The following is a 27,101-nucleotide window of genomic DNA, read 5'->3' as shown; positions in this document are numbered from 1 at the left end:
GCTGCAGTCTTCCTGAAGTAGATTGCCAGGCCTTTCTTCCAAGGTTTCTCTGGGTCGATTCGAACCACTGACCTTGCTGTTAGTAGCCAAGTGCTTAACTGTTAGTGCCATAATGCTATATGTCTTACTTATGTGATTAGCTGTTGTTTCCCCTCCTAGAGTGTAAGCCTCTTGAGGGCAGGAGGTTTTGTCTGTTTTGTTCACTGCCATATCCCTAGCCTCTTAGAATAGTACCTAGCACATATTCAATACAAATATTATTTGAATAAATAAATGTTTTCAAGAGTCAAGATTTGTTTGAATAAAGTTGAGCAACAGCATTCTCTTGTAGTACGAGAGAGAAAAATCATGTCTGTGTAAGTCAGCTCCTGGTAAAATGCTCGACTCATTTAAATGTGTTGAGTCAGTTTAGTACAAATGTGTTCTCTCTTGCCTACTAACATGTTTCTGGAAGTGACTTTTGCAGTGGAAAATAATTGACTTTGGGGGAGCTCTTTTCAGATGTAAAGGAAATTAACCAGCAGATCTAGGTAATTGAAACTTGCAAACTGTAGAAATGTTTATACTTCTGCCAAATTGAAGCATGAGTTCAGTGTTTGCATAAGCACCTGTGTAATTACTCACATTAGCATTCCAGCATGCATTTGCTGAGCTACACTCTTCAATTTTGCAATAAAAGTATTTTCACATGTTGCCTGCTACTGTGAAAATTATTTCCCACATATACTGAGAAAACTTGTGCTAATGTTTTGATATTGGGGTAGTGGTCCAGTGATATATAACATTTGCTTTCTTGGTAGAAGTGGAAATCTGTGATGGAAATAAACTTTTGGTTTGAATTTTTCTTTTTGGGGGCTGTTTTTGTAAGTGTTAGGAGTAGAAACAGAAATAAATATTGCTCTAAGGATACTTTAGGTAATATATACTGTGATTTCAAAAAGAAAGTAACCAGTATTGCCTTTGACAAAGTTGGGCAGGGCTGGATGGGACTGTCTTCTTGGGACTGTTCTAGTGGTTTGGATGTGGCTGTAGATGAGCAGGAAGTGAAGGGCCTACTGCTATGGCTGGGCTAGCATAGGAGCAGGGGAGGGCTAGCACCTTCTCCCTCCTCCTGTGTCCCCAGAGCTTACACTTATTTTTGGTGTGGTTATGTGTGCCTTTCCTGTCACCTGATCTTGAATGAGCTTAGAATTACCAAGAAGATAAGGCATGGAGAGGAAAATGTTAAGGGAGAATGTTAATAAAGCAAAGAAGCAGTTTATATTTAGAGATAGGCCTCATCTGTGAACACTTGACCTCTGAACAACCCACCTTTCCTTCACTGTGTACCAACCAGTCAGCCAACCGGTAGCCGTTGCATTGATTCTGACTCATGGTGACCCCATGTGTGTCAGAGTAGAACTGTGCTCCACAGGTTTTCAGTGACTGATTTTTCAGAAGTAGATTGCCAGGCCTTTCTTTGAGACGCCTCTAGGTGGACTTGACGTTCCAACCTTTCAGTTAGCCCCGAGGGCATTAACCATTTGCACCACCCAGGGACTCCTCATTTTGTACAGACACACCTCACCCACCTTTCACTCACTGGATTCGCACTTTTGTATGGCAGCTAAACACTGAGTAAAATTCTGAGCACAACTGTAAGAGAAATTCAGACAGAGTATGCCAAAAGTAGAGAACCCCGAGTCTTATCCAGATGTTCATTGGCGTTGACTGGAACACCTTCTGTTGTTAATAAAGGTATTGCTAAATTTAAATAACTAACAACGGTCAGACAGTACTTACTTAATTTCTGAGAATAGTTGTTAGCTGCCTTTTTCCCAAGGGAAATAAGCTCAGTTGAGTTACTTAAATCACACGTTTTCTATTTCTTAAAATAATTTCCGTTACCCTGCCCTAGAAAAAGTTGGTGGCTGCAGGGAGAAGGTTGGGACAGAACTGTAAAGCCATTTTGGTTAATTCAGCCCGGTACATCACTCATAGGACTCATTGAGCAGACAGCTAACACCTCCTAATAGGCACCCGCCGAATACAGATCAATGTTTTGTGCCCTTCCTTGAAGGGGCAAGAGAATCAAATGAGCACAAAGGTGGACACTCAATTTAGGGAGACAAAACAGACCTGACTTGAGAATCGCACAGAACACCAGATGCAAAATGATATGGTATATCCAAGAACAGAACAGCTATCTAATTGTTAGTTCTGTGAATCTTCCTATTTAAGGTTTAAAAATTCTGCAGTCTTTGCTATAGTCCTCTGTTCACCCCTTTGGAAATGGTTGAAGTGTCTAGATGTGGAATTCATGATACTTTTGCATGTCGACACTTTTGCTTTACATATGGTTGATATCATCGCCCCTTGTCCCTGAGTAATGTTTTTTGTCCAGTATGTTGAATTGGTCAAAGTATCTTGTATTGACCAATATGTTGTATAAAATGGTGCAATTATTGATTTATTGTAAGGCATTATAATTACAATGAAGGAATTCTGTCGGGAAGGTTTTGTTTTTGCCCTTTTAGCAAGGAAAGTTTCATATGGTCCTATTTACCAGTTATTTTGGCTGAATTCAAAAGCCATTACGTGGTTAGATTACACATTCTTTCTATTTCTGCTAAAATGGAGAAGCACAAGTAACCAAGTTTATCTCAATTTTTAGGAATCTTTCCTTAGGCTCAAATTAGTAAGTCTGGTGGCTATACAGGGACTTTGTTAAAGGCTGGATTTAAATATTGGGTGGATCTGGCTTAGACCGTGTTTTAGGGAACACTTCTTGGAAGTTCCAGACGGGGAACTCATTATAGCCCAGTTTTACCCGTAGCATGGCCCTATGCCAAAGACACCATTAGAGCAAGGGAGCAAGGTTTAGTGTCTTCGGTTTAGTTTTATACTCGACCATGTTGATTGTTCTTGCAGTCTGCTTAATAGTTGAATGTAATGCTGGATTTTGATTTTTTTTTTTTTAAAGTTATTTCAGAAATTACCACAGCTGTTTCGCGGTTCATCAGATGCTTAAGACTCCTATTTCCACACAGCTCTGCTGCTACATTTTTATAACACCCCAGCTGTCTGGGTCTAGTTTCTGCTCCCCATCCCCGCCCCTTTCCATCTGCCCACCTCTCACTACTTCCTCGCTTGCTTTGCTGAGGCAAGGTGGCAAATTCCCAAATAAGCTGCTAATTTCCCGCCCTTGCAGGGGCTGGGCCTTCAGTTCATAGTAGCTTCTTTCACCAGGAGAGCTTTTCTAGGCCAGGAACCAACCCTGGGGGTACTGCTCTGTCAGAAGTGCCGAAGCAGCCTCTGGGGCTTGCTTTGTATGGCTGGGTGTTGATTTTTCCTCTGGACTTGGAAACTTTTGCTACAAAACTGAAAGGTGCTTTCATATTAAGCAGCTGTGGCTCTCCCTCCCATCCACTCCCTCGCCTTTTTTTAAAAAAAAAATTTAGTTCAATTTTATTTTTGGTGAAAATATACACATCAAAACATACTCCCATTTAACAGTTTCGACACATATTATTCAGTGACATTGGTTACATTCCTCATATTATGTCAGCATTCTCATTATTTCTGCATGCACATATACACATATGCTTCTGACAGTAAAAAAAAAGGCTTTAAAAAAATTTGTGATCAGCATATATGTGTGTGTGTATATGTGTACAAAACAAAACATTTGCCATTTCACCATTTTTTACCAATTAACAGTGACATTAGTTATGTTCATCATGTTGTGCAACCATTACCACTGTCTGTTTCCAGATTTTTCCATTACCCTTAAGCAGAAGCGCAGTGTCCCGTAAGCAAAGAACTTGCTTGTTTCTAAGGCTCAAAATCTTATTTGAAGAGAGAAGGTAGGAAGGTTGCAGCCAAGGTTTCCCTGTTTATGAATGGTACTGCTTACCTTATGGAACCCTTCTTCCTAATGATTGCTCCAGTCCTGGCCTTTCTCCATATATGTACCATCCACTGGGAGCTGGTGTTCGTTGCCACCTCTGTTAGAGCTTATCAGACTCTCTCTCCAGTGCTCCCACAGCAAGCTGTTACGGTAAGCATAAAAACAAGCACGTTACACTAAGAGTAAAATGCCAGGTTTCTTTCTCCTTGCCAGTCTCATTAGAAAACAGTGATAAAGTATGTATGCATATAATTACTGTAATTAAATATTTGAAACCAGCTCAATAGGGGACCTTCTTAATGCTTTTATAAGTATGGTATATTCGTTTCAGAACTGGGAACTGTACGCTTCTGTTTTACTCAAGACCTTCATCTCTTTGGGGGTAGGAGAGAGAAGTTAAAGGAGGAGAGAGTGCTCATTTTAGCCACAGCTCCAAGATTCTGTAAGAGTAGTTTTATTACACATATATTAGAGTGGAACAGATCAACCTTTCCATCACCCTTTGCTGTTGAGTTGATTCCGACTCATAGTGACCCTGCAGGACAGAGTAGAACTGCCCCATAGAGTCTCCAAGGCTGTAATCTTTGTGGAAGCAGACTGCCACATCTTTCTCCCCCAATGAGGCTGGTGGGTTTAAACCACTGTCCTTTTGGTTAGCAGCTGAGTGCTTAACCACTGCGCCACGAGTGCTCCTTACTTTACCATCTTCATGTTTATTTTTGAGGGTGTGTAGTCTCAGGATCAGCACAGTTGTCAGATATAAAAAAGAAGCATGGAAAGTGGTTGTGAACTTTATGGCATGCTTGCTCCTGGGAGTGAAATACCGGAATATTATGTATTTTGTACCGGACTGATGGAGTCCTACAGTCACTGTATTTGTGTGGGATAATGGAACACTATGAGTGTTTATCTGCCTCTGAGCTCCCCCACTCCAGGAGCTGTCAGGAAGTGGAAAGACTAAAGGGCCAAATGAGGGTTGAACCAGGGCATTGCTTATTCACTAATCAACATTTATTGAGTACCTTCTGGGTGAGTTGTTGTTGTTAGGAGCCTTTGAGTTGGTTCCGACTCATGGTGACCCTGTGCACCACAGAACAAAACACTGCCCGGTCCTGCGCCATCCTCACAATCGTTGTTATGCTTGAGCCCATTGCTGACAGCCACTGTGTCAGTCCATCTCATTGAGGGTCTTCCTCTTTTTTGCTGACCCTGTACTTTACCAAGCGTGATGTCCTTCTCCAGGGACTGATCCATCCTGATAACATGTCCAAAGTATGTTAGATGTAGTCTCACCATCTTCGCTTCTAAGGAGCATTCTAGTTGTACTTCTTCCAACACAGTGGGTGAGTGGTAGTGTATAATTTAAAGATATTATCCTAGTAGTTAGGGACCCTGGTGGTGCAATGGTTAAGCACTTAGCTGCTAACTGAAAGGTCAGTGGTTTGAACCCACCAGTGCCTCTTTGGGAGAAAAGACCTGGTGATCTGTTCACATAAAGGGTAGAGCCTAGGAAACCTTAGGGGGCAGTTCTACTCTGTCTTACAGGGTCTCTATGAATCAGAATTGTCTCCACTGCACACAACAACAACAACATCATCCTTAGAGTCAGACAGACTCAGGTCAGAATCCTGGCTTAGCCACTTTCTCGCTGTATGGCCTTCAGCAAATTTAACATTTTTACGTCTCAGTTTCCTCATCTCTAAAATTGGAGAATTATTTTGAGAATTAAATAAGATAATGCATACAAAGCATTTAGCACAGTGTTGGCTGGTTGTGCTATTTGTTGTTAGGCTCATCATCATTACTTGTATATTGAAGTAATATATAGTATGAGTCCTGCCTTCTAGGAGCTTACAGTCCAGTTGGGGCCATATGGCAGTTACAGAGATTCAGAACCTATGTAATGCAGTATGTAATTGTTACAGAAATTAGGTAAGAGGGAGGGAATATCAACTTGTTGTCATGTGGATGGGAGAGACTTTTTATGGAGGAGTTGGGATTGGAGCTGCCATGTTGCACAGCTTCAGGAGCATTATTCACATTGTTATCTTTGTGAATAAGTCTCTTTGGAGGGGTATAGTTGCACTAGTTGGGATTTTTATTGGGGCTGTGAAGGATGAGTGCAATTTGGATGGATGGAAGGGGATGAGGGTATGTGCTGGATGGAGTGAGGAGTCCAGGATGGTGCAATGGTTAATATGTTCAGCTGCTAACCAAAAGACTGGTGATTGGAGTTCACCCAGAGGTGCCTCAGAAGAAAGGCCTGGTGATCTACTTCCAGAAGACTGTCTATTGAAAACCCTGTGGAGTACAGTTCTATGCTGACACACATGAGGCTATCAGGAATAGGGACTGACTAGAGGGCAACTTTTTTTTTTTTTTGGTGGGATGAACCTTCTGGTGTGATAGGCACAGGTCAGGATGAAATTCCTTTGTTCTCCTCACATTGTCTTCATTTAGTCTCCTTTTTACAGAACTGGGATTGCTGTATTTCCATAAGGACACTTTTTTTTTTGTGATAGCCTTGTGGCCTGGTTAAGTGAATGAGAAAGTTCGCTTGCTCTTCCTGCTATTTTTTCTCTAACATTACTCAGACCTCATTTTGTTAAATACCACATTTACTTAGTATGGAGAGATCAAGACATTGCATGACCTTATACCCTGGTTCTATTTTACATAGCCTTAAATTTCATTTTAACTTCTTTATGCAGTTTTTCTTTCCTTTTCTTACCTCTGTAGGATTTATTCTGCTCTTTAAGGACTCACAAATGCTTTAAGTATATCATGGCATCAATCAAGTGGCAAGAAATGTTTTTTTCTTTATCATTAGTCTTCTATTATTTCTGAGCCATATCTTTGGTAGATTTCAGTTTTGAAAATATAAATAAAACCATAATGACCAGAAGTAAACAGCATATTATATTAATTTTTAAATTAACTCAGAAAATATCCTGAGTTATGTAAAAAACAAAGTATTTTATTGGATATTCAGTATTATATGATGCCCTAAAGCAGGTATTAGTAAATTTTTTCTGTAAAGGGCCAGATAGTTAAGTATTTTAGGCTGTTAGGCCATAGTCTCTGTTGCAACTACTCAGCTCTGCTGTTGTAGTGTGAAAGCAGCCATAGACAGTATGTAAATGATAGATGTGGCTGTTTTGCAATAAAACTTTATTTACAAAAAACAAGTAGTGGGCCAGATTTGGTTCACTGCAATAGTTTGCTGACCCCTGCTAGAGGAAGGAGATTCTATTGGGTTGTGGCGGGGGTGGTAAATGGAAAACTAAAACTAGGTAAACTACAAAATTTCCAGATAATATCCACCCCACAAAAGGCTAAAAAAACAAACAAACAAGAACACACACATAAACAAAAAGAAACAACAACAGCAAAAAACCCACAAGAAACCAAAAAGAATTTTCTCCTATTGTTTGGATGGAACTTTATGTTTGATAGTGAGTTTGTAAATAATTCCCAAATATCTTTATAGTTATTTATTTTTTATTTTTTTTAAATCTAGGATCTAAGGTCCAAAACAAACTTCTCTTCATTATTCATTATTAAGCAAGTATTTATTGAGTGTTGTCTTTGTATTAGGCACTGTGCAGGTCATTGAAAAAATTCAGAAATAATTTAGTCACATACCTTTCCTGTAGAGCGCACAGTCTAGACTGTACATTATTGTCCAATGTAGGCTCATGCCTTGGACCACAACAAATACATGGCCCCAGATACCAAGAAATGTGTACTGTAAAAGGGACTTTTGTGGGGAGGGTACATTCATCTTTTCTCTCTTTGTCTGCGTATGTGTTTAGAACTTCTGTTTTTGTTTCTCTTTATTTGTGTATTGTTAGAGAAAGTCTGCTTGAAGAATTAACAAATGGTGAAAATACGTCAATAACTTAGTTGCCAAAACTCTAAGTTCTGATGATTCAAGGGGTTATATGTTTTCCTGCCCTTTATAGTTTTTGCTTAGTTCCTTAATTAGTTTTTTAAGTTTCTGTAAATTCTGCCCATCAAATTATTGACAAATCCTACCAGATATAAAAAATTGCCCCATCACGTCTAACACACCCTCCAGAGTGTTGTTTCTTGGGCCTGAGCCATCTTGGCCCTTAAAGATTTGCCAGGGGGGTGTTGATGGAGGGGAAGGAGGGCAGTCCAAGAAGGAAAAACAGCATAAGCAAAGGCTCAGAAGTCCAAGTGAGTGTGGAATGTGGAATTCTCCAAACAGTGGTGGGGCTTGTTGAGCACCAGTGGGGTGATACAACTGGACAGACATCAGTTGCTGCTGATAGTGGAGAAATCTGGAAACCATGCTGTAAAATTCTAGTCGGAGTAATAGTAGTAGCATTGGAACCTGTCTAACTTCAGTGGGGGATAATGACCAGGATCAGCCCAAAGCTGATTCCTGTGAGGTAGAGGTCAGGCATACCTCTGCTCTCCAGCCTTTTTACCAGTACTGACACCAGCTGCGCCTCCCATGGCACTCTCTACTTCTTTTCTGGGTTTGATAACCGATTGCAACGGCCACACAGAACTCACAGACCATACTTAACAGTTAAGTGGTTTATTAAGGAAGTAACAGGGTACAACTCAGGATCAGGATCAGGAAGCATGTAGGCAAAGTCTCCCTTCTTCAGTGTAGGACAACTCTCTCAGCTCTTTTCGGCCATGCAGTCCTCGTCTTTGCCCTGCCATCAGTCACCACCAGCTTTGCTGCTGGGCCTCTTCCAGGCCTCTTGCTGTCTTCAGTGTTACAGCCCTTGACCTATGTTATAGCTTTAGGAGATTCTTTGCCTCTTCTATCTCTCTCTGCTTCTTCTCTTTCCTCTCTTGCCTTTTCTTCCTTCTGCTTCTTTCTGTCTCAGAAACCTCTGTGGGGTTGGCTGCTTATATACACAACTCCTTGTCAATTTCAAGGCATGACCCCTTCCAGCAGGGAGCCACAGACTGACCAATCCCATCTTGGTAGGCCACAGATACTTCATTTACATAGTAGGCTACAGACACTTCATTTGCATACCCTAGTGACCAATCCCTGCAAGGTGCATACCAGTCACAGGGTAGGCTATAGCCCAGGGCCAGACAAAAATTATCAAGCTAGTGTTGTTTACAGCTTACCCAGAAAATGTCGATAACCTGGACAAAAGTAATAAACCCATGGGGTAGAAAACTGGGCAAAGGTAACTCCTCAAGGTTTAGGGAAAAAATTTCTCAAGCTGTTTTTCCAAAGAACGAAGGCAAAAGGTCACATAAAGGAACTCATTTCACCACACATGTGAACATTTAAATGTGATGTAATAGTTGTTGTTCCTGACTCCTGGCGACATCATGCACAACGAATGAAGCGCTGCCAGGCCCTGTGCTATCCCCATGATCAGTTGCTGATGGGAGTGTTGTGATACATAGGGTTTTCATTGGCTGATTTTCAGAAGTACATTACCAGGCCTTTCTTCCCAGTTCTTCTTAGTCTGGAAGCTCTTCTGAAACCTATTCAGCATCATAGCAGTATACAAACCACCACCGACAGATGGATAGTGGCTGTGCATGGAAGGTGAGCATTCTACCACTGAACCACCAATGCACCTCTGATGTAAGAAGAGATATAAAGTCGTTCCCTAAGTAGAGGAATGACACGAGAAAATGAGGCTTGATCCTTTCATCAACAAAATGCAAGAGAGGTGGAGGGGGAGAGGGAGAAGACAGAGAAAGAGATGACATAACAGCTTCAAGATGAGAAAGATCTGGGCTCAGGTGACTATGGAAAAGGCTTTGGCAAGACTTAGGGCCTTCATCTCTTTTCTAGTGTACATAATTATACAATCTATCTAAAAGAACTGCTTTTGAATAAAGGGGTCGAGTTTATTGAGGTGAGAAGAAGTACTTTGGGTCAAGATGAGGGAAGAAAATTAAAAGATACTCATGTTTTTCAAATGCAGCTGGCAGAGTATATGCCAATGATAAAACAGAAATGAGAGTGAACATCAAAATATAGAAATGGCAGCCATTTATGTATTCTATAAAAATATGGAAGAAAGGCCTTTTTTATTTTGCTGAAATAGTGGCTTGTTTTGAAGTACAGGGAAATTCTACTTTGTCCCTTTGGGGTCATGGTGAGTCAGCTGGTGAGAAAAAGGTAGGCTCAGATTGTGGTGTTTGAGTGTGCCAAGAAATGTCTATATAAGGTTTTAAACATACACCAGTGTAGAAGAAAAATAATACGCCTGTTCAAAGTATTTCAGCAATGAGAAACAAAAATAATGTTTTCAAAATTTCATATAATTTCCACAAATACCCAACAATCCATAGAGCAGAGTGTAAGATTCTTCCAGTGATGCTAATTGAGTCACTCTATAGCAGGTGGGATGAAATCTATGTTTAAAGCCATCGGTGTTAGTATTTTGGTACTTTCCCTTCAACGAGATAGTCTCGGTGAATGCGCTTTCTTGCTTTTTGTGTCCTTATTTTGTGTCTTGCTTTTTGTGGCCAGATTACTTTGTGTTCTGAAATAGAAAAACTATGGCTCATATAAGGAGCCCCAGTGACACAGTGGCTAAGTGTTTGGCTGCTAACTGAAAAGTTGGCAGTTTGAACCCACTAGCAGCTCAGGGGAGAAAGAGGTAGTAGTTCGCTTCTGTAAAGATCACAGCCGTGGAAACCCTATGGGGCAGTTCTACTCTGTCCTATAGGGTCGCTATGAGTTGAAATCGACTCAATGGCAGCGGGTTTTGAGGTTTGGAATATGCTGTCAAAACTTTATTATGGAAAATGTTTTGAGAACAAGTTATTAAGGGAAATTTTAAGATATACAGAAGTAGAGAGAATAGCATAATGAATACCCCCTCCTCAATTTTTCTATTTCTAAGACACTGAATTTCAGAATGTTTGCTTTCAAGAAATGAAGGCTGTTTGTCCCAGTGCAGTATTGGGGAGCAGAGCTTGAAGGGCAGGAAAATGACACGGGGACTTCACTGACACCATCTCTGACACAGCTCAGGCCTAGCAAAAAGACTTTTTTGCCTGTTTTTGCCAATGTTGATGCTCAGTTCCATCTGTGGCCAGCAACATGCAGCACCTGTGCCAAAGGTGACTCCCTCAATTAAGACACAGACCAAGAACTTCTGGGTAGTGTTCACTGTTCAAGCAAATCACATATAGTAGTTTCTGCAGTGCCAGCCAAGTGTACGACGTGACCTTGGGCTTCCGATTACTTTCTCTTCTACAGGAGACAAGTGGGCTTGGACTCACGTGTCCATTACGTACAGGTTGCTGCTGCTCTGACCATGCCCCCTCCCCTGTCCTCTGCTTGGGAGCTGTGTGTGCCTGCACCTCCTCTGCATGTGCATAGTTTGTTTTCCTTAGCTTTGGCTACTGTAAGCTATTTCTTCTTTAGATTTGCTTTCAGAGCATTAACTCTGCAGCAGAGAATACAACCATGCATAGCTACCACCTCATTGTCCAGTTCTTGGGGATGTCTGGACCTCCTTGCTCTGAGATGTTAAATGAAGGTCCCAGCAGGTCCTGCCTTAAATGACGAGTATAAATTTTGTAATCATTGCCAATAACGGACAGCATTTTGCTTTGCAGTCCACTTATATTTATTTTCTTTTCCTCTTGGCAAGCTAATAACATCATCCTCAAAAGTTTGGCTGCCTGTGACTCTTTGGGATAGGTGTAGTAATATTCCTTTTTGTCGAAGGATCCAGTAAATATTTATTGAGTACCCACTCTGAGCTGAATACTTTGCTAGATACTGGAGAAATAATGGTTAATAAGATAGTCTTCCTTTAAAGAGTTCATAGTCTAGGGGGACAGTTGGACACCAACATAGATAATAACACAGTAAGCTAAGTGTAATGATAGAGATATTTGCAGCCTATCAGGAGATTGTGGAGTCGCTAGGTGGCACAAACGGTTAAGCGAAAAGGATGGTGGTTCGAACCCACCCGGAGGTGCCTTGGAAGACAGGCCTGGCAGTCTGCTTCTGTAAGGTCACAGCATTGAAAACCCTATGGAGTGGTTCTACTCTGCACATACAGGGTTGTCATGATTGGAACTGATTCAATGGCAACTAAGAACAACAACCATCAGGGATCACAGTCATCCAAGGCATCCAGTTGATGGAAGGGAGGAGAGGATACCATTTACGGATGAAGAATTTCACTATTGTTACCAGATAGTCAAGGCTGAGATTGGTGGGAGAACGTGCTGGAGATGTAACAGTGTTTCTCTGTGGGTTTGGACTTTTTAGCTTGCTGGTCTGGTGTTGGTGGAGCCATGGTGGCACAGTGGTTAAGCATTTGGCTGCTATCCAAAAGGTCAGCAATTTAAATCCACCAGCCACCCCTTGGGAAACTTACGGGGCCATTCTACTCTATCCTCTAGGGTCGCCATGAATCGGAATTGACTTAACAGCAGTGGGTTTGGTTTTGGTTTCTTGGTTTGCTCTGGTGTGGGAAGCTGGTGAAGGGGAATCAAGCAAGCTGTCAAGTGACATGGTTCTAATTGTGTTGTAGCAAGATCCCCCTGGTGGCTATGAGCAGTATGGTTTTCTCGGGGGCAAGGACTGGAAACAGTAGAGTGAGAACTCTGAGGATCTGGATTATTCATTCATGCAATTCATTTAGTAAACCTTTATTGAGCACCTACTATGTGCCATGCTCTATTTAGGCAATTAGAATATATATTCACATGAGTGAACAAAAGAATTAGTGGTTGTGATGGTTAAGATTGTGTGTCAGCTTGGCTGGGCCATGATTCTTAGTGTTTTAATGTAATCACTCCCATGATTGAATATACTGTGAGTAGCCAATCAGATGAAAGGGAGTCTCCTTGGAGGTGTGGCCCGCATCTGTATATAAGCAGGCGTTCTGGCTTTTTGCTTTGTCTGGATCCTGCGGCTGCTTCCTGTCGTCTCATCTCCCGTTCTTGGAACTTGAGTTGTCAGCTTATCTGCTGAACCTGGGATTCGTCGATCTGCACAGGCTGTGAGTGAGAGCCCTGCTCTCCGACCTGTCGATCTTGGGCTTGCCAGCTTCTGCAGCTGTGTGACTTGGGAGAGGCCTCTACCCTGATCCACGGACTTGGGACATTCTAGCCTCTACAATCACGTGAGCTGTTTCCTTGATATAATCTCTCTCTATATATATATTTATATACTTTACTGGTTTTGCTTCTCTAGAGAACCCAGCCTAAGACAGTGGAACTTTTTTTTTGGGGGGGGGGATTGATTAATACCAAATAAATCACAGTGTTTGCTGTTTGTAATTATGACCAGCAGCTTTTCTTTTTTTTTTTTTTTTAAAAAAAAGTGTGTTAAGTATTATATTTAAAAAAATTTTCCATTTTAAGATTTTTTACATATACAGTTAAGTGCCACTAATCATGCTTATTATGTTGTTCAACCATCTATCCATTTCAAAATTTTTCCATCACCCTTTAACAAGAAGCTCAGTGTCCCTTGGCAGTGAGTCTCGCATTCCCTTGGTCTCCGGCCCACCCCTGGTAACCACTGATAAACTTAGGTCTCTATACAGTTGCCTATTGTAGATATTTCATATAAGTAAGGTCAAAATAATTGTCTTGTGGCAAGCTTTTTTTTTTTTTGGACACATGAAATTAACTTACGTTTGTACGGATTAAGTACAGAGATGAGGCAATGTCTCCACCAAACCTACTATGAAGAGGAATGTGGGGGAGTAGAGTAGGAATTAACCAGACTGATCAAGTTATCCAGATAACTGCTCAGCCCTTTGACATCACTTTGCCTGGGTAAATAGAGTACAGGGTTAAATAAAAAGTCTTGGGCGGGGAACATAATATGGATAATAACCCTCCTCTTTTTTATCCTAGTGAATGGTGTCTTCTTACATTGTCGCAACATTTGGCCGCTTTCTTTGGATTTTTCCTGCATATACTCCTAAAAGAGGTGCTCTGTTAGGCACTCTGCTCTGTGAAGACTTCTATTTTGCACTTCACTGATGTCTTAGGGGTTCCTTGTCTATTAAGTATCCTGTGAACAGGTGCATTCTGTCCTTGGTTTGGCTGAAGGACTCTTGTTTCAGAAGAATTTTGTTTAACGAGAATTTTCTTATTTGACATTTCCATTTAAGCAGCTTTCATGTACTTCTTCCTATCAAGAGACTTCTGTGGGCAGCTGAAAGAGCCACTCGTGGGGTTTTCATTTTATCCATTTGCCTGAGCATTTTCTCTTTTCGAACTTCTCTGTCATGATGTAGAATAGACATTCTTTCAGCTGCATTCATTTCAAAGAATATGTCATGAATACCATACAGGGCGGCTTGCAACTGAGCTAATACTCCTTCTTGAAGAGAGGCATCTTGTGCTGAAACAGTTCCTCTCTTTAATGGTGCTTCTGACTGAAAACTTCTGATAAATTCCATAGTATCTTTTACAGTTTGTCAGTTGCTTCAGCTTCTCTGTCTGCGTAAGCCTACGAGTAAGAAATCCTTTTGCCACGGCACTTATTTTGTTGAATTTTGCTTGTACTTCTGGACTGAAAATCTGACACCATCTAGTTTTGGCCCTTCCAAAAGGTCTTATTACTGAGATTTTAGTCAAGCCACTAGTTGATGGATCCCCACAGGTAGAATGGTGATTCATTTGCAGAACCAAAGCTATGTTGTAGGGCAGAATTCATAAAACCAGAATTATTTGAAGCATGGAGTGAATCTACTTGAGACAGTATTGTTTCTAGCAATCCATAGTCACTTATTTTTCTCCATTCTAACTCCATGGCGTTGTTATTGTCCAATTCAGAGGCTTCCATTGTAATTGTCTTCTTCTCTTTTAGCATTTTTCTCCTGTTCTTCTATTTCCTTTTGCAATCTTTCCTGCTCAGCTATGAGTAGTGACAACTGCTGGGCATGTTCTTCTAGTCTCTTCTGCATTTCTTCAAAAGCTAACATCTTGCTTTTTAATATCTCACCTTCTTTTGAACTATTTTCTAACATTTTTTTCTTGTTAATGCAGATAGACCCCTTAGGGTATCTTTTTTCCAACAAAGGTTGCCTTTCTTGTTTAGCTATTCCAGTTGTTATGACCTAAGGGTAGTTTTCTTTTTGCAGACTGTCAATATCTAAATCAAGTCTCTGTTTAACTTTCTCAGAACTGTTTTCCAAAAACTGTTCATTTCCATGGGACACCGTAGGTGTGTCCATCTGCTGTCTATTATTCTGGTTTTGCATCAGTAAAGGAGATGGGTTCTTCACATCATAAGACTTATTCAGTTCCATCTGTAAATTGCCAGAGTTTTTCTCTGGCACACTGGCTGACTTAAGTCCACTCATGGTCCCAAAGTTTTGACTTGCTGTACATTGACTGGTGCCATATGGTTCCCGCAATCTCGGCTCTACGGTACAAGTATTGTCCATTTTGTGTGGTCCTCTCCCATCAGATATTACCTGACCTTCCACAGGAGCAAGTCCATGAATAATTTTATTTTGTAATTGGTTTCCTGAAGAATACATACCTGATTTGATTTACCTCAAGGCTTTTCTTCTATAGCTTGAGGTGTATTTCTGTTGTCATAAACCTTGCTTGAACAACCTCCTGCTAAATCAATTGGTAACTTTGGCACAGTTTCAGGTATGTTTTCTCATCAGTATCTTGAACAATTAAGTCCACTGCCTTTTCTCTTCTTTTAGGGCTTAATTCACAGACATTTATTGGGTTATTTATAAATATATGACATGCTGACGATGGCCTTGAATGTCTTTGATGCGTTTTAGGACTCATACTTGGCTCTGGACTAGGTAGCTTAGCATATGAACCAGTAAGACTTCTGATAACATTATTTTCAGGAACAAGAGTGGGAATGACTTTAAAGTCAGAATCTAAAACAGTGGGATGGCCAGTTCATATAGGTATGTCTACTTTAGAAAAGCTACCTAAAATGGATGTATTCATGCTGCTTGCTTGAGTGGAAGCACCTTGGAGAAGAACATTTGATTTATTAAGGCTTAGCTTGTCAGGAATAACTGAACCACAGTGTTTGTCTATCAGCTGGGCTTTCTCCTTTACACAGTCACTGTAACAGCATCATTTTCTTTGTCTGAATGACTCATTGAAACTGTTATTTGCACTGCGTCTCAGACTGCGTTTAGATTGTTCTCTTTCCAGATATTCCTTTGACTTTTTCATCAGGGTTTGAAGACTCATTATGTAGGGATCAGGAGTGACTTCTTCCAAAAGTGATGGATCCTGTTCTTCATTTTTGGGGACGAGACTGTCAGAAATAAGAGTCTCCTGTGGGGCTGCTGAAGAGGTCTTTGGAGAAGCTTCATTTTCTGCATGATTAGTACCTAAACTATCACATTGCTTCAGAGAACTAAATCCTTCTGAGTCACTAGCTAAGTCTATTCCATTAGATTTAAATTGGTCCTCATTATCCAAAGGCAAAACTCCAGTTATTTTTTCAAGCTTTGTTGAAGTGGAGTATTCAGTAGGGCTGGACAAGCTGTTTGAAAATATAGCAGGAACATTCAAGTTGGTGACTTCTGAATTAGAGTAAATGGTTTCAGTCTCCCAATGATCAAAATCACTGGCATTAGGTGCTTTTCTAACCTGAACATTTTCAAGAATCTCCTGGACACGAGTCAATAAAGCTGTCTTCCTGTTAACTTGCTTTCTTGCTTCTACATCAAGTGCTTTCTGCTTTTCCTGTTGCATTTCCTTTCTTCTCTCAGTGTTAAGCAGTGGAGAAATGACAGCCACTCCATGGAAGAGAATTGGGGAGGTGCTTTCAGATTGAGCAGGTAAAAAGCTGTCCCTGGATAGTGATGTTTCTTGCATTCTGGCGAGACTTTTCTCACAGAACTTCTCGTACTCCTCCATTTTCTCACAGTCACACTGGTCCCTCACAGCCCCATCAGCTTTTCTTTCCTCGTCAGGAAGCAAGTGGTTCAGTTGGTACTGCCAGAGCACAGCTTGGTCCTCCGCCGCCACCTCCTCCTCCGCCGCCTCCCCACCATACTACGGGTCTTAGGTGACAACGCGGGCTCCTCGAGGCAAACTTCTGAATACATGCTTGTTTTAGAGAGGAATAAATTGATTTGAGGATGTTTTAACTTCTGAATACATGCTTGTTTTAGAGAGGAATAAATTGTTTTGAGGATATTTTAACTTTTGAATACATGCTTTATTTTAGAAAGGAATAAATGGATTTGAGGCTATTTTATCTCCCAGATTTTGGGTCAGGCAGCACTAACATAAGAATTGGTCTCTTCTGTAGTACAAATTAACTAGATTTTAGTAAGTCAGCTCTTGAGTTTGTCAAAGACTGATTATTCTGCCCTGTAGATTATTCTGGGCAGTAGACTCTTATTTTTCTGCTCATTAGCAACTCTACCAGAGATTGGGTAGGGAGAAGGAGAGGAGGCTTCAGTCTGTCTTGCCATTTGTTAGCAGATTTTGTAAAGAAGGTGATGAAATTAATATTTCATTTTTAAAATCAGGTTGCAGGTTGTCTGTAGGTTTATTCTAGCATATAGTTCTTACTTTCTTCCAAACATGGGTAGCTCGATGTCTGGATGTATCTGGTGTATGGGTGTGTGCCCAAACCTACTGAGGGAAAATTGGTGTGGGCAAATAGCCCAAGAATTAATACATTTAATTATTTTACCAGTCACATTGTTTGCTTGCAGTGCCAAAGATGTTACTCTGGTTTGATATAAGGACATGAAATTTATTTGATTATTTATCACATATCTTGTTGTTACTTGAACTTCATTGGTATAGTTTAGGAGTGGAAACTTTAAAACAAAAACTCCCCAAGGTGTTGAAGAGGTAATAGTAACCACCTCATAGGGCCGTTGTGAGATTAAATGACTTAATATAAGCAAAGCTCTTGGAACAGCTCTGGCACCTAGTAAAATACTCTGTAAATACTCGACATTATTGTTGATCAACTTCTGAAAATCGATTGGAATTCACATAAAAGTAACATAAAACAGGTGAGAATCATATACAAGATTAGATAATACAATATTATTTCACCAGCAACACGTTTAATGGGCCGACTATGTATAATTTTAAATGCGCAGGTTCAAGGAAATTTATAGTCATAGTCCTATGTTTGAAAAATACGGAGTCTATTCCGACTCATAGCCACCCTATAGGACAGACTAGAACTGCCCCATAGGATTTCTAAGTTGTGGCTAGTGGATTTGAACTGCTGACCTTTTGGTTAGCAGCCGAGCTCTTAACTACGGCACCACCAGGGCTCTGTTATTAACTGAGGACCAGGCATATACAGTATTTAGGCTGTGACTTTTCTTCAACAGCCCCCAAAATAATAATTCTGAAGAATGTAAGCAGTCATAAAACTCTACAAATAAGTAGATATCTCAATCTATGGAGCACTGTGTCCACCATTCCTATTTTAAGACAAATGAAACATTAAATCGTTCTGAATTTTCTAAGGGGGTCTATACTGCCCTAAAATAGAGGATTTGTTAACTCTTAAATAGCAGTATATATTCTGCAGTCCAGCAGCTTTTCAGTCTGTGATTTTTAAGACTATCTTTTAGATTTGAAGATGCAGAAGTTAGAATTCCTACTTGGGGGAAATACAATGAGGCATTCTTAAAATTCTTCCAGTGAAGGTATTAAAACTCTATGAGTGTGAGGGATGGAACCTAAAGTGACCTGTGTCTTAGCTGCAGTGACTTCTAATCAAAATGAGCCAACTATACATATAGATGGTGATGATTTTATAATTACAAGTAAAATATTCCCAGTACAAGAATGAAGCCTCGGGGAAAAGCAGTAAACATATGCATTGTTTGAAATGGGGAATGTGATGTGAGACTCTGGGTCTCTTTTCCTGGTAAGTAATCACTTCTTTGCCTCTGGCTGTGAGTTGACAAATGGGCTCTGGCATTTGGGATATCTTTTGGAAGAAAGAAAAGGAAAAAACAGAAGTAAGAGGAAAGCAGTTCATGGTTAACAAAAAGAAAGAAAGGAAGGACTGTGAGCAGATGGTCAAGAGGGAGTAAAAGTCTGAAGTATGTAGGGCCTCCTACTTATTTCTACCTACTGCTGCCAGTTGCAGTTGAGTTCATTCCAACTTATGGTGACCCCATGTGTGTCAGAGTAGAACTGTTCTTCATAGGGTTTTCAGTGGCTGATTTTTCAGAAGTAGATCTCTAGGCCTTTCTTCCAAGGCACCCCGGGTGGACTTGAACCTCCAACCTTCTGGTTAGCAGCTGAGTGTGTTAACCATTTATAGCACCCAGGGACTTCCATGTGGGGCCTCCAAGCCTTGTTAAATCATCTTGTGATTGTAGCATGACACCTGCAATTTGTCTGCAGATGTTCTGGGTGTCTTGAAACCATTTCTATATAGAAATATTTTTTGATATCCACAAGTTAACAGATGTCACTTTTAACTGCCATTGTTCTCTTAGAACTCCTGTGTTAAGGCTGGAGTGTATTGCAAAGCCAATGTTTCTTTTGGTGATGTCTGTTCGAATTGAAACAGCTGAAGTTCTGTGCTAAATATGAAGACTTCATATTATACCAACCTTGTAGATTTCCTAGGTATTTAGAACGAACATTGGCATTATAAATTTTCACCTTTAGGTGTATATTTCTCTGCTTATTTATAGTAGGCAACACCACTAATAGGAGTGAGATGTCCCAAAGGGAATTCTGCTTCCATTTATTACTGCTGGGGCTTTTTTTTTCTCCGCTACTGGGGAAACCCACAGGTCCATGGTTATAAACTCTACAGTCATCAAGCATTTCCAAGTGCCTGGAACTGTGCCATGCACTGAGTACCTGCTTGTCTCCCCTCTGGATTCCCTGCCTCCTGTAAATAAAGTGGTTTTTGTTCAGAATACATAAGGAGGAGGATTTCCATTTCTTATTTCGAGCCTGTCGTCCAACTTGGAGTCCCTAGGTGGTTCAAACTGTTAACGTCCTTGGCTGCTAACCTAAAGGTTGGATGTTTGAGTCTACCTGGAGGTGCTGTGGAAGAAAGGCCTGGCAGTCTACTTCTGAAAAACCAGCCACTGAAAGCCCCATGGAGCACAGTTCTACTCACACATACCTGGGGTTATCATGAGTCAGAGTCTAATAGATGGCGATTGTTAACTGGCTATAGGCCAACTTTAAAGGCATCTGCCCTTCAGCCCTTGTTAAAAAAAATTAGGGTACTGTCCATTTTATGTGTTTCATAACTTTAAATCATCTTTAAATCAATTAGTTTTTTAAAAAGTGTTAGCTGCTTAGGTTTTCAGTAAGATTGGAAATGGTTGATTGCTTCTGTCTCCAAATCTGAAATGGAATAATTACCGGAGTTGAATATCAGTGTTTTTACTTATTTATTTATTCTAGACACTATGAAACATGAATAATGGTGTGGGAATACTTGAGTCAGTATGTGAAAAGAAAAAGGTAATGAGTTCAGTGTCTGCCCAGTGATCAGAGCCAATTAAGCAGGGTAAGGCAAGCTAATGCTGGCACGGGCAGCAATGAAGATTTCGTCTGCCTTGCTCTGGGTGTAGGACTCATGATAATTATAAGAGGTATGCCATATCAGCAGAATGCAGTTTAGGAATTAAGAATCAGCAAGCAGACATCTGAGTTTTCTGCATAGAAACATTTCCTGTGTGAAATCAGCCAGTGGTGTTCGAATATATGCTAGGAAGCATTTCACTCAGGTGTTAAACAACAATTGGCTTATAATGTTTAAGATTTTTCTGGTTGCAATTGCCTAGTTGGAAAAAAAAACCAACTGTGATATATGACTAAACTAGAATATTAGAATAATAATAATATCCTACATAAACTATCAACTTCTTAAAATCAATCTTTGTCCAGCTCACTATTCTTTCACATTTGCTAATTTGAGGTCTAATCTCCAGTTCTATAATAATTGATATCACTAATGTATGTTAGTAAATTTGTCTCCAAGCCTCTCTTAAACCTCTGGAATATGCATATTAATAACAGTGTCAGGGGAAGGAGGAAAATTACCAAATAGATTGAAGACAGGTATTAATATTGGTGAAGAGAAAGGTAATGCATAATATGGGGGAAGCCAGCAAAACATGCCCAAGGTAAGGGAAGACACTGAGAAGAATGCAAGAACAGAGGGTAACAACAGTAATTACTATAGCATAGACAATCCTGCAACAATAATATTAACAAACACTAATTTATGAGTGGATACACAGGCAAACAGGTATGCCAAAAGGTGTGGGAGGGTGTAAGGGAACATACCTACCTGCAGATATAGGGTTGGTGGTGGACATTTCTACATACATAATTGTTGGTGCTGCTTATATATTAATATAGACAACAGAGTACACGAGGGCCACATCAGGACAACTTCTTAGACATAACCAAATACCTCGTGGGATGAAGTTCCCAGGCTCAAAGGCAAAGGACCATAGACTCGGGGATCCTCTACGTCAGCTGGCACAGCATAACTCATGAAGGTATAAGTTCTGCATCCTACTCAGGTGAGTAGCATCTGGAGGTCTTAAAAGCTTGCAAGTAGCTATCTAAGATACGACTATTCGTTTCTTACTGCCTGGAGCAAAAGAGAATTTAAGAAAACCAAAGACTCAAGTGAGCAATTAGTCTAAAAGACTAATGGACCACATGAACCACAGCCTACACCACCCCAAGACCAGAAGAACTAGATAGTACTCAGCTACAACTGCCAATGGCTCTGACTGGGATCACAACAGAGGGTCCTTGAGAGAGTGAGAGAAAAATTGCAGAACAAAAAATCAAATTCACAAAAAAGACCAGACTTACTGGTCCGACAGAGACTGGAGGAACCCTTGAGACTATGGCCCTAAGACACCCTTCTGGCCTGGAACTGAAGCCATTCCTGAAGACCACCTTTCAGCCAAACCATAGACGGGCCCATAAAATAAATAATAACACCAGAGAGGAACATGCTCCTTAGAACAATCAATTACATGAGATCAAAAGGGCAACATTTGCCCTAAAGCAAAGATGAGAAGACAGGAAGGGGTAGCAATTCAGGACAAAAGGAAATGGGAAACCTAGGACGGAAATGGGAAGACTGGTGACACATTGTAGGGAACAAAACCAGTGTCCTGGAACACTTTATGTATAAACTATCGAATGGGAAACTAATTATCTCTGTAAACTTTCATCTAGTGCAAAATAAAAAATTAAAAAACAAAAACAGAACAGCCTGGTACTGGTGCAGCAACAGGTACATTAACCTATGGAACAGAATTGAGAACCTGAGAACCCAGATATAAATCCATCCACCTATGGTCACCTGATCTTTGACAAGGCCCCAAAGTCCATCAAATGGGGAAAAGACAGTCTTTTTAAAAAATGGTGCTGGAAAAACTGGATATCCATCTGCAAAAAAATGAAACAGGACCCATGCCTCACAGCATACACAAAAACTAATTCAAAATGGATCAAAAACCTAAATATAAAGCCAAAACAATAAAGATCATAGAAGAAAAAATAGGATCAATGCTAGAGGCCCTAATACACAGCATTAAGAGGATACTAACCATAACTAACAAAACACAAACTCCAGAAAATAAGGTAGGTAACTGGGATCTTCTAAAAATTAAACCCTTATGCTCATCAAAAGACTTCACCAAAAAAGTAAAAAGAGAACCTACAGACTAGGAAAAAATTTTTGGCTATTACAAATCCCACAAAGGTCTAATCTCTATAATCTACAGGAAAATCCAACACCTGTACAACAAAAAGAGAAATTATCCAATTAAAAAATGGGCAATGGAAATGAACAAACACTTCACCAAAGACATTCAAGCGGCTAATAGACAATGTGAGGAAATGCTCATGATCACTAGCCATTAGAGAAATGCAAATCAAAATCACAATGAGATACCATCTCACCCCATTGTTACAGGCACGAATCAAAAAAACAGAAAACAAAAAATGCTGGAGAGGCTGTGGGGAGATTGGAACTCTTATGCACTCCTGGTGGGAATGCAAAATGATACAGCCACTTTGGAAAGTGATATGACGCTTTCTTAAAAAGCTGGAAATAGAAATACCATACGATCTAGCAATCCCACTCCCAGGAATATATCCTAGAGAAATAAGAGTTGTCACACGAATAGACATATGCACACCCATGTTCATTGCGGCATTGTTCACAATAGCAAAAAGGTGGAAACAACCTAGATGCCCATCAACAGATGAATGGATAAACAAACTATGGTACATACACACAGTGGGGTACTACGCAACGATAAAGAATAATGATGAATCTGCGAAGCATCTCGCAACATGGATGAAACTGGAGGACATTATGCTGAGTGAAATAAGTCAATCTCAAAAGGACAAATATTGTATGAGACTACTACTATAAAAATTCTTGTAAAGGTTTATACTAAAAAAGAAACAACCTTTGATGGTTACAAGGGAGGGGCAGGTGGGGATGGAAAAACACTAAATAGACAATAGATAAGTGGTAACTTTGGTGAAGGGTAAGACAGTACACAATACTGGGGAAGCCAGCACAACTTGTACAAGGCAAGGTCATGGAAGCTCCATAGAAACATCCAAACTTCCTTGGGGAACATCTAGTTCAATTGCCATAACATAATTTATAAGGAAAATGTTCTACATTTTACTTTGGTGAGTAGCGTCTGGGGTCTTAACAGCCTGTGAGCAGCCATCTAAGATACTCCACTGGTCCCACCCCATCTGGAGCAAGGGAGAATGAAGAAAACCAAAGACACAAGGGAAAGATTAGTCTAACGGACTAATAGACCACAACTACCATGGCCTCCACCAGATGGAGTCCAGTAGAACTAGATGGTGCCTGGCTACAACCACTGACTGACAGGGATCACAATAGAGGGTCCTGAACAGAGCTGGAGGAAAAATGTAGAATAAAATTCTAACTCACAAAAAAAGACCAGACTTACTGGCCTGACAGAGACTGGAGAAACCCAGAGAGTATGGCCCCCGGACACTCTTTTAGCTCAGTAATGAAGTCACTCCTGAGGTTCCATCCAAAGATTAGACATGCCCATAAAAAGGACTAAAGGGACACACCAGCCCAGGGACAAGGACTAGAAGGCAGGAGGGGACAGGAAAGCTGGTAAAAGGGAACCGAAGGTCGAGAAGGGAGAGTGCTGACGTGTTGTGGGGTTGTTAACCAATGTCATAAAACAGTATGTATGCTGTTTAATGAGAAGCTAGTTTGTTCTGTAAAGCTTTACATCTAAAGTTCAGTAAATAAAAAAAATAACGCTATCTGGCAGTTTTTAAAAAGGGAGTTTTTCTAGCCTGTTTACATCTTTTAAGAAACAACCTTGACAGCTCTTTTAAAAGCCATGTTTTCTGGCTTTTAAGATCTGTGTGTTTTCAGACTTGTAAAAGAACTTTTAGAGTTGGTTATATAATTTGATATGAAAGTTAAAATAAATCTGACAGTATACTTCCTAAGAGATATTTAGCTAATTTAGAGGTAACGATACTCTGCAAGGAATGTTATTTTTTACTAACAATGTCCTTATACCAGAGTAAGTGGCTGGTGGCATTACTGGCTGGTGGTATTTCCCAGAAGACCCTGGGCAGTGCACATGGTTAACACGCTAAACTGCTAACTAAAAAGATTGGAGGTTCGAGTCCACTCAGAGATGCTTCAGAAGACAGGTCTGGCTATCTGCTTCTGGAAAATCAGCCATTGAAAACCCTATGGAGCACAGTTCTACTCTAACACACATGGGGTTATCATGAGTTGGAGCTGACTGGATGGCAACTGGTCGGTAGGTAGTAGGTGTTCCCCATAGGGCATTGGTTTTCACAGATCTCTCCAGAGGAAACTGATAATTATACTCCCCTCCCATCCTGGTAACCATCAAAGAATGTTTCTTTTTGTGTGTAAACCTTTTCTTCACTTTTTATGATAGTGGTTGCATACAATATTTGTCCTCTTGTGATTGACTTAATTCACTCAGCATAGTGTTCTCCAGATTCATCCATGTTGTGAGATGTTTTGTGGATTCATCGTTATTCTTTAACATTGTGTAGGATTCCATTGTGTGTGTGTACCACAGTTTATTTATCCATTTATCTGTTGATGGGCACTTAGGTTTTGTCCATCTTTTTGCTATTGTGAATAATGCTGCAATGAACATGGGTGTGCATATCTATTTGTGTGACGGCTCTTATTTCTCTAGGACATATATCTAGTAGTGGGATTGCTGGATCATATGGTATTTCTAACTTTTTAAGGAGATGCCATACAGTTTTCCACAGTGGTTGTACCATTTTAAAGAAATTAGTTCTTACAATATAATATCATTTTATAAATGTTTGTGATTCATCTTAGGCAGTTTTTGTGTGTGACATCACATATGGTATGGTGACAGTTTGCCTATACATTGAGGTCTAGGATTGCAGAGTTTGGGAATTGGGTGGGACTTTTGAAGGTGTCTAGTTCAACCTTTCATTCATGTCTACAGTTTTCCTAACAAGGCTGTTAATGGTAAGAGCCTTGCCTCATAGAAGAGTTCGCTTTTTTCCCCGCCACTTTAATTTGGCTCAAGCATAACAACAATTGTGAGTACAGCACAGGACAGGGCAGTGTTTTGTTTTGTTGTACATAGGGTCGCTATGAGTTGGAACTGACTCGACGGCACTTAACAACAATAACTAATTGACCTTGGGGTTTTCTTTATATCAAGCATCAAGCTAAGATATTTTTGCCTGTAATTTCTACCCATTGACCCTAGTTGTCTCACAGAAAAAGAAAAAAAATACTCACTCTGACATATGCAACCCTGCTAATATTTGTAAAATGTTTTCATGCCATTCCTATGTCTTTTCTCCTGTATGCTAAGTAGACCTAGTTCCATCAGCTGTTCCTTATATGACATGTTTTGCAAACCTCTCACCACACTGCTTGCTATTGCCTGGACCAGCTCTAGAGGGTGGCTCAGATCTGTGTGATGGGAAATTTCACTTTTCATCGAAATGCATATATCATGGCATGCATACTGTTGGAAAATCTCAATGGTCAGTCTTTCTTGAGGGGAAAAAAAGGCTACTAGTATTTGCATGTAGGAAAAAAAAATAACTTAGTTTCCTTTGATAAGAAGTAATATAGTTTTCTGTAATAAATACGTGTTGCTTTTATAATCAGAAATTGAAACGTAATGCTTCCTTTTACAATCACTATATTGGGTAGAGTTTGGATCTAGTGAGTGTATCAAAAAATAATGTTCCAAATGTCCCTTTCTCCCTCTACCATCTACCCATCCATCCATCCATTCATCCATCCATCCATCCATCCATCCATCCATCTTTGTATGCCTGCTGTGTGTCAAGACTTGTTGCACTGGGTATACTGTGATGAACAAGAGAGTGGTTTCCTCTATGGAGAGAGACATTAAGTAATGATTTAATTATTCTGGCAGTGGAAAAAGGATGCAGTAGAATCAAGTTCAGTTCCGTATAATGGCATTTCTCGACTGTGTGATCCTTAGCAGGTCCTTCAGCCTGTTCTTGTTCTTGAAAGTGGGAATGATACTTGAGATAGCTTCCTTATAGGATTGTTAAAAATGACAGAACATAGTAGATGTTGTTGTTGTTGTTAGGTGCCATTGAGTAGGTGCCCACTCATAGCGACCCTATGTACAGCAGAACAAAACACTGCCCGGTCCTGCACCATCCTCACAGTTGTTATGCTTGAGCCCATTGTTGCAGACACTGCCAATCCATCTCATTGAGGATCTTTCTCTTTTTTGCTGACCCTCTACTTTTGATGTCCTTCTTCAGGGTCTGATCCCTCCTGATAATATGTCCAAAGTGTATGAGATGAAGTGTCGCCATACTTGCTTCTAAGGAGCATTCTGTCTATACTTCTTCCAAGACAGATTTGTTTGTTCTTTTGGCAGTCCATGGTATATTCAAAGTTCTTTGCCAACAATTCTTCTTCGGTCTTCCTTATTCATCGCACAGCTTTCACATGCATATGAGGTGATTGAAAACACCATGACTTGGATCAGGTGCACCTTAGTCCTTAAAGTGACATCTTTGCTTTTTAACACTTTAAAGAGGTCCTTTGCAGCATATTCGCCCAGTGCAATGCGTCTTTTGATTTCTTGACTGCTGCTTCCATGGGAGTTGATTGTGGATCCAAGTAAAATGAAATCCTTGACAATTTCAGTCTTTTCTCCATTTATCATGATGTTGC

At 40.3% G+C, this 27,101-nt stretch overlaps 1 protein-coding gene and 1 pseudogene across 1 annotated transcript in view; one reads left to right on the top strand and one right to left on the bottom strand.

Annotated features, from left to right (window-relative positions):
• The window catches only part of CARMIL1 (capping protein regulator and myosin 1 linker 1), a 439,497-nt gene that overhangs the window by 117,314 nt on the left and 295,082 nt on the right, over nt 1–27,101 (top strand). The gene's annotated exons all lie outside the window — the stretch shown is intronic.
• LOC101341259 (centriolar coiled-coil protein of 110 kDa pseudogene) lies at nt 13,641–16,747 on the bottom strand (annotated as a pseudogene).

The sequence above is a fragment of the Trichechus manatus genome, unplaced genomic scaffold, assembly GCF_000243295.1.
Source record: "Trichechus manatus latirostris isolate Lorelei unplaced genomic scaffold, TriManLat1.0 scaffold00115, whole genome shotgun sequence".
In the NCBI taxonomy this organism is placed as follows: Eukaryota; Metazoa; Chordata; class Mammalia; order Sirenia; family Trichechidae; genus Trichechus; species Trichechus manatus.
Note: the sequence above shows the minus strand (reverse complement) of the source record. Positions and strands in the feature narration are given on the sequence as shown.